Source organism: Thermobia domestica, chromosome 5 (genome assembly GCF_964235325.1).
Source record: "Thermobia domestica chromosome 5, izTheDome1.hap1.1, whole genome shotgun sequence".
NCBI classification, from domain to species: domain Eukaryota; kingdom Metazoa; phylum Arthropoda; class Insecta; order Zygentoma; family Lepismatidae; genus Thermobia; species Thermobia domestica.
Window position 1 is genome coordinate 33,883,907 of NC_137458.1, and position 8,675 is coordinate 33,892,581.

Consider the following 8,675-nt stretch of genomic DNA (forward strand, 5'->3'; position numbering starts at 1 on the left):
ATCATAGCCTTTTCCATTAAAAATGTGCATCCGCAATATAGTGTAATTCAAAATGGCTTTCACGGTGACCACACTCCAAACCAATGCAGCTTTTGCAGTAATACCAATTGCAACATTTGATATCTCTCCGGTCACGCGTGTCGTTATTATTGTTCTGTCCCAATACTTTTGACTAACCCTGTATGGAAATCCACATGTATGTTCTTACACCAAAATTAAAGAAACGTTTTCAAGATAATATTATTCATATAATACGTGCTTTTGTACTTTGATTCAGGGGCAGAAATGGAATTTTAGAACTAAGGGAACAGTCATTAATAGATAAAGTCTGACTGGGCTGTGTCTCGAGAATACAAACTCATAGATATGATATATAATTTTCACTTTAGCGTCCCTTTCAGCAGCGAGGCAATATGAGATGTGGACCTACTGATTAACGTGGAATTCGAACCACATGAAATCCCGCAGGGAATCGAACCCGGGTCTCCTACGTCTACAAACTCAGAGAGACGCGGTTGAAAGCAAACTTTCATCGAGAACCAACTTAAGCGATAGGGATTGTTCCAGAACAAACAGCAACCAAACAAAATTAAGATCACCATTCAAGTTTCCTTTTTGTCTCTAATAACCACTGATATTCTTCCTTCTATTGGACAATCACTTCTACTTACTAAGGTGGCACTATCCCCTCGTGCATGTTTGATTTCCACTTCTGTTTTGATTTCAGGCTTTCTGACCGTGGGACTATTTCTACCCGGGCTCTTTCCACTCAACCCCTTTTTCGCAGGGCTCTTTTGACTCGGACCCTTTCTCGCGGGGCCCTTTTGACGCCGGGCCCTTTTAACCAGGCCCTTTTGACCCGGGCCGTTTTGACGCCGGGCCCTTTTGACCGGGCCCCTTTTGACTCGGGCCCTTTTGACGCCGGACCCTTTTGATCGGGCCCTTTTGACGCGGGGCCCTTTTGACTCGGGCCCTTTTGTCGCGGGGCCGTTTTGACCGGGGCCCTTTTGACGCGGGGTCGTTTTGACCGGGCCCTTTTGACGCGGGGCCCTTTTGACCGGGCCCTTTTCACTCGGGCCCTTTTGACGCAGGGCCGTTTTGACTCGGGCCTTTCTGTCCTCGCCCTTTTGGCCGGGCCCTTCTGACATGGAATCGTTGGGATACACATTCTTAAAAAGGCTTTCTTATCATTTGTTTTCGTGGCAACAAAATTTCATGTTCAAATTGTATGTTTCTAGCTACAGTACCGTAGTATGACTTTTGTGTTAATAGGTACGTAAATTTTATTCTTTTATGGTTTAGATATGAAAAGAAAAATCTAAATCACATCACATTATAAGAATTACTCCCCCAATAACAAGGATGCTTTCGGCCAATTGGCGCGTGCTTGGCTTTAGGCTTTCTACACTTGCACTTGAAACGCATGCTTTCATATAATCTGCCTTTTGTTGTACTTGCAAGCGATGCTTTAGACCCTTCGAAGAGCGTCATAGCATCACTGGCCGTTCATTGGTTATTGACTTAACTTGTAAAACAGTTGGCGTCAAGTTCGAATGGAACACTCAATGCAATGTTGGCCCCATGTAACTTCGTTACTGGAATCCAGATTGCGGCATGCTTGCACGATTTCGAATCAAACTAGATGAAAGCTTTGCCGATTTTCAATTCAAGCTTACAGCAAGCGAAATACTCCCCCCCCCACACACACACACAAAGTACGGCATTTCGAAGTATTTTATCAATAGTAAACATTGAAACGAAACAATATTTAGAATTTTTCTTTGATTGCAATTACATAACAATAATAACAACTACAAAAGAATCACAAAACAAACATTTATAAACTTAAAAGAAAAGTTGCTTTTGTAGTATAATCTTTTTGAGTAATGAATGGGGAATTTAGGTCTGAATATAACACGAATAATATACGGGAGTGAAACGTGATAACCCACAAATGTGTGTTCATCAAGATTTTACAAACACTTACACTTTTACGAACATTTTTAGTTTTTTGGTTTAAACCAGTTGTTTTCTTTTCTTTTCTTTTTTTGTGAAAAAAACAGCTGGTTTAAACCTTGGTTTAAACCACCTTGGTTTAAACCAGCTAACCCTGATAATAAGTTTGAACAACTTCCGGTTTTGGTAGAACACTGTGGATAGTCGTGACATATTGTCATGAGACTCTGAATGTTTCCCGTTGTGTTATCATTTTCGTTCTCTGCCAATAAGTGTTGACACTGGTACTAAAACCGGAAGTAATAGTATATTTTCACCACTTCCGGTTTTGGTAGAGTGTTATAGATAGTCATGGTATGCTATCTACAGACTGAATCGCAGGCAGAAAACCGCTTCTCGCTGTTACCCTTTTCGTTGTATGAAGATAAACCTTGAAACCGAAAATTGCTAATTTGAATCACTTCCGGTTTGAATAGAGAGTCAATGAAACCTATTCTTCAAATCAGTGGCGGCGATTGGACGTTAAAAGTGGGGGGGGCAAGACATGATCTGAATATTTGTATTTCAATCTTAGTTTCTCTGGTTATTTCTAACACTTTGTTTGACGAAAGGTTGTATAACTAATAGGATACTATCTTTTTCGGTTAAAATGCCGTATATCGTATTTCATATTCTATTAAGTAAATTGACAAGAGCAACGTAAGTAAGCCCTTTGTAGGGCCTACTCTTAAACAACGAAGATGTAAGAAAGATTTGATTCCTTGCTCTTGAACATCTTAAAATTCTGTCTGGAAAATTGTGTGACCAGATTATTTGATAACAAATTTGCAAAACAAATAAATAGAAAGGATATTATTAATCATACTAATGAATAATGAGGCTTGTTTTGTACAAGTTATATTGAAACTAGGGATTAATGAATAACTCATATTTTTAATTCCATACATGCTATTAAATGCATGTTATTACTCTTAGAAAATGAAAGACAGTAAATACGACAAGCATATGCTACGACTTTAAAGCAATATTTGCTTTTGCAGCTTCCCGAAACATGTTCATTCCCATTAGGCGCAGTTTTCCCTTTTTTGGAACACTCAAAACACAACAATACTTAGAATCACTCCACATTCAAGTTATACAAAATAATCCCAAAACCTAGAGTTATGTTGAATTCACTAAATTTAATTGTATATACATTCGCACACACTGGCGTCTCTGGCATGTAAAATTTGAGGGGGATATTCTAATTAAATTAGAATAAAATATTGGATATTTTGTACTTCAAAATATTTGGGGGGACGCGTCCCCCTCGTCCCCCCACCAGAGACGCCCGTGCTCGCACACCCCTAAACACATCACTTCAACGAATATTACAGTGCAAAACAATGAAAAAAGTAGAAGTTGTTTCTTATTACTCTTTTTTTAATCAATATTCTTTATTACTAGATAGAAGAAAATATATTTTAGGAACTGTCAATTTTTGTGCAATTAAAGAATAATTTGTGAAAGACTTTTTTTTCTTCGAAACGTTCTCTCAATTAGTTTCAAAGCGGCTGACTTACATATCAACCCCTTGTAAGAAGAAGTGAAAGTATGCTGGAATTGTTATGCTCCAATAGGTTAATTTTTGGGTTCTTTTCCGTGGCAATTAAAAAATGAAATGAAATCTTTGAGTTTTACGTCCCAAGGTTATGCTGGTTAGGCTAAAGGAGACGGTGATGATGAGTAATGAATGAAATGGTGGAATGAAGAAAGTGGGAGGAAACGGGAGAACCCCGAGGAAACCCAAGCACATGGTGTTTGTCCACCACAAAACTCACTTAGCGGGGCCTAGGATCGAACTCGGGACCCCTAGCACCAGAGGTGAACGCTCTACCACTGAGCCATCGCGGTCCCTCCGTGGCAATTAAAACGCAATTCCTGTAGCTTCCTGGGGGCGCGGTGGCTCAGTGGTAGAGCGTTCACCTCTGGTGCTTGGGGTCCCGGGTTCGATCCCAGCCTCCGCCAAGTGAACTTTGTGGTGGACAAACACCGTGCTCGTGGGTTTTCTCGGGGTTTTCCGTTTCCTCCCACTTTCTTCATTCCACCATTTCACTCATCTCTCATTATCACCATCTCCTTTAGCCTAACCGGCATAACCGTGGGACGTAAAACTTAAAAATTTCATTTCATTTTTTCCTGTAGCTTCCTTAACTCCACGGGAAGACAACCAGTATGTACTCATGCAACGGCAAATATATGGTACCGCTTTTTTCTATGAAACAGTAATAAATACAAAAACTTCACATTTCCAAATGAAACTATATACATTAAGGGGTTACTTCAAAAAAGTGGGGGCAACTGCCCCCCTTTGCCCCCCCTAATCGACGCCCTTGCTTCAAATGCTGAATCGATTTTTAAAAAACTGCTTCTCGATTTCTTACTATTTTTGCTCTCATACTATGACCGGACGGATGGACGGACAAAGCCGTTCTATTCCGAAACTTATCCATGGCATCGCACAGTGGTCCAGAAACCCCCAAAACCTGGCCAAAAACCAACTCTTTAAAAATAGCAAACAACCAAATTTGTTTGAAAGTCAATGACTTGGGGTACTCAAACCTACCTGAGTCTTAAAGAAATTGTCACCCCTTAATCAGAAATTGACTTCGGAAGTTAGAGGTTGACCTTGTGCATTAATTACTGAAGATTTCCAAGTGAGCGCCAACAAAGTGTGAGAATGTTTTCTACCTAGCCTTCCTGTAGCCAGATGGAATGAAGTACTTTTGTCACATCTATAAAGATTATTATTTATGTTGATGAGCTTAAATTAGTGTGTAGCTATTAAATTTATCGATTTACAGGGGATGAAATGCAAGTAAGTTGAAGCAAGAAATGTTATGTGTATTTTTTTGTTCTCGTAGAGTTATCTTTTGACTTCCACGTACTTCCACTTTGGTATCGCACTCTGGAAGTAGTTCAACTCTTCCTCTTTCAGAAACCTTAAACCAAACTTGCTCATTTTTGCTCATCTGTGAAATATTTTTGTTGAAGATAAGACTCATTGTACAAAGTGCAAAATTATTTTGTGCTGTTTTTTTTTTTTTTTTTTAATTTTCAACCATGTCCTATCAAACGACAAGAAGACAGCTATTGGAGGTTCTTCGGAGGGCAAAAGGAGACAGAGATGTGAAAAAGAAGCACCTGTTCACGTACCTCAAAGATAAAGCATCTGCTGAATTGTCAAAGAAAGCCAAGCAGTGTGTGCACGTGTTTTGCTCGAAATTGTTTCACATGCTTGACAAGTGCAACAGGAATTACCAAAAATTGGAAGAGGAGAATGCGGATTGGCTGGACGGTGTTATTAACGATGACTGAACCTGTCAGTGAAGACGAATGGGGGCTATCGACTTCAGCAGGTGTAGCTGGACCTGGACGACCACAGGTACCTTTCTCTGTGAGCAGCGAGCGCTCGAAGAAGAGAAAAACAAAAACATTGAGCTCCTCATTCAGCGGTACTACTCTTGCTTATGTTACTCAAATGAAATATAGAGAGGAGAGAGAATTGAAAACAGCGAAACTTCTTCAGGAAATGGAAGAATCGCCTACTAGGGCTGGCGAGATTCGAAAGTCATGGGCACATACCCAAAAATAGAATCCCAAATGTTGCAACCCAGAGGAGGTTTTAGCACTGATACTCGAGGGGGATCTGACACGTCACTAGTACCAGCTGCTAAGAAACTGGGCGAAGGACTTGGATCACAATATATATCCTGCCTACAACCATGTTCTGGACGCAGAGAAAGACTGCTATCTTGAAGTCATTAACGTCACAGAATCTGTAGCTGAAGTCTCTACAATCTCTCCTCGACTATACAACTGCAAGAATTCTGCAAGTACAGGAACCTGTGCTCGAAACCACCCCAGAAAAGTATCAGAAATCTATGCAGCTGATTACCAAATGGGGATGCGACGGAACCTCCGAGCAAGCCCAATACAAACAGACAGCTCGGGAGGAGGGCTTTCAAGACAGCGACATTTTTTTCACGTCAGCTATGCCTCTGCAACTTTATTATGAGAAAAAAAGGGGTTAGAGATGTAGTGTGGCAAAATCAACGTCCCTCATCCACAAGATATTGTCGGCCGATAAAGTTACAATTCAGGAAAGAAACTGAAGAACTTGCAAGGCAAGAAGCTAGCCTAATGGAAAAGCAAATTAGGTGCCTGACTTCAAACTGCATCAGTATTCCGCTGTTACGAGATCGTAGTATAGAAACAATTGAATTCGAGGTTACACACAATCTGCAGTTCACAGTGGTGGATGGCAAAGTATGTAACGCCGTGACACAAACAAAATCGGCACAAACTTGCTACGTATGCGGCACTAATCCAAAAGAAATGAATTCCTTCTAGAAGGGATCCAGGCTGAAAAACCGGAAACTTTCCGATTCGGATTGTCCACGCTACATGCCTGGATTAGATTTATGGAGTGGTTGCTGCATGTGGCATACCGTTTGGATATTAAGAAATGGTAGGTGCGGAAAGGCGACCAGCTGACCATGACGAAGAAGAAAAAAGAGATTCAAGAGGCCATGAAAGCTGAGTTAGGCCTCAATATTGACGAACCGAGGCAAGACGGCAGTGGTACTTCCAACGACGGCAATACAGCCAGACGATTTTTTGGAAATTATCAACAAGTGGCAGCAATAACAGGTCTGAATGAAAAGCTTGTTGAGCAGTGTGGCGTCTTACTGCAGGCCTTGCTTGTAGACTGGCTATCGATCCAAACAAATTTGAAGCTTGGGCAAACGATATCAGGGATCTCTACATCAAGCATTATTCGTGGTTCTACATGCCAGCCTCCATTCACATAATTCTCGCTTATGGGTCCTCAATAATCTCGCACGGCCTATTACCCATTGGGAAATGTCGGAGGAGGCCCAAGAAACCCGACATAAGCATATTAAACATTATCGGGAGCATCATTCCTGAAAGTGCTTACGCAGTGAAACAATGAAGGATGTGTTGTGCGGCTCCTCGTAACAAGCGATCCAAAGATACCCACGCTTTGGAATCCCATGGCACAGAAGCACAAGAAAACAAACTTATCTTCAGCCGTACTGAACCTTTTGAAAGAGATGGAGACTCCAGAGCAGCTGTCATCTGATGATGAATCAGAATAGGCTTAATGTGTACAAATCATAAACTGTTCAGTTATTCTTTATTTCACGTGCAAAAATATTATTCTCATTGTGCAAATATGTGCAAATATATTATTAAAATTGTTAGTAAAACATTTTGTTTTCTTGTTTCGCATTCATTAACAGCTTTCATCTCAGGATGAATCAGAATAGCCTTTATGTGTAAAAATAATAAGCTGTTATGCTTTATTTCATGTGGAAAAAATATTATTCTCGCTGTACAAATATGTGCAAATACATTATTATACATGTTCTTCCATCATTTTGTCTTATTTTTAGCATAATATAACATTTCTGCAACGAAAAACACAAGATTTCAACTTTTAGCACGAAAAGGTAATTTTGGCCAGGTTTTGAGGGTTTCTGGACCACTGTGCATCGTTTAGAAATTGAACAGCTACGATGACTTACACAAACTGGAGCACAAATTTGTGTGTGTGTGTGTGAGAGTGCTCATATCTTTTAGGAAATATTAACATGATACAGCATTTCATTTGAAACTACTCAGCAGGGTTAAAAGTGGTTCTGACAAGGTATGGGGACGCATGACGTTACACTGTCCCCATGACTATTTTTGTCCATTGTAACTTTTTAGAAAGTGAGGACGTCACGGATATTTTCTGGAAGCGGAGGTACGACGTCCTCCCGCGATCCCCCTCACTTTTATCCTGCTACCCAATAGGCTTATCTCATCTTTTAGCAAGATACCCATAATAATTGCTTAAAAGTAAACAGATATGACTGCTGCAGTTGTTTTCTGAGTGTTGAACTCTGGGAACTGACCTTCGATAGATGGAAGGTGCGCGAGAGGAAGTCATGTCTTCGGAGCTCAACGCTTTGTAACAACAGGACAAGAATACTTGTCGTTTAATCTTGAAGTGTTGATTAGCATCATTATAAAGATAATTATATTAACTCACCTGCTACGTCATTACAAATCTCATCACACATCAATAGATATCGCACGATTATCACATGTCATCCACTAATATGTTATCATCCAAATGCTTCCAGAACTTCGTCCTCCACCGTCTGCAATCCTCCATGGACAGCCAATGCAAGCAGCGTTGCCAGACTAAGAAACTGTGAAAACCGTAACCAAGAAAAGAACGGATCGTTTTATTCTCCAGAGGAAAGTACAGCAACAAAAAAGCACTTCTTTTTATTTATTTCATGTTCCGCCGTAAGAACTTAGCGTTCATGGCTTCGTCAAGAGATACAGTTACTTTCTTAAGTATGCATATTTATTTTCCTTTTCTTTTCTTTTTTTCCCTCTTTTTTCTTATGCATACATGTTTAATGTTTTGCTTTGAAATTATGAACAAAAATAAAATAAAGTAATCGAGCATTATGACAATTATTTTAAAATTAATAATGCTATTTGCAGCATGTCAATAACACAATAAAATCACCGATTTTCTTTATCACCCAAAGGATTATCGTCGTCATTTCCCATGAAACTCTGTTTTGTGTTTGAACTATTCAGAAGACAACTTGTCGCAGCAGGGGCGGCTTTACGATTTTAATTTTGGGTAGGCC

At 40.0% G+C, this 8,675-nt stretch overlaps 1 protein-coding gene across 1 annotated transcript in view; it reads right to left on the reverse strand.

The window, feature by feature from the left end:
* LOC145685845 (TNF receptor-associated factor 4-like) overlaps positions 1 to 8,177 on the reverse strand; it is a 49,873-nt gene extending 41,696 nt beyond the window's left edge. The window contains exon 1 of the mRNA XM_081758467.1: positions 8,057 to 8,177. The gene's annotated coding sequence lies outside the window, so the exon portion shown is untranslated. The remainder of the gene's footprint in view (positions 1 to 8,056) is intronic.
* Positions 8,178 to 8,675: the final 498 nt, after the last annotated feature.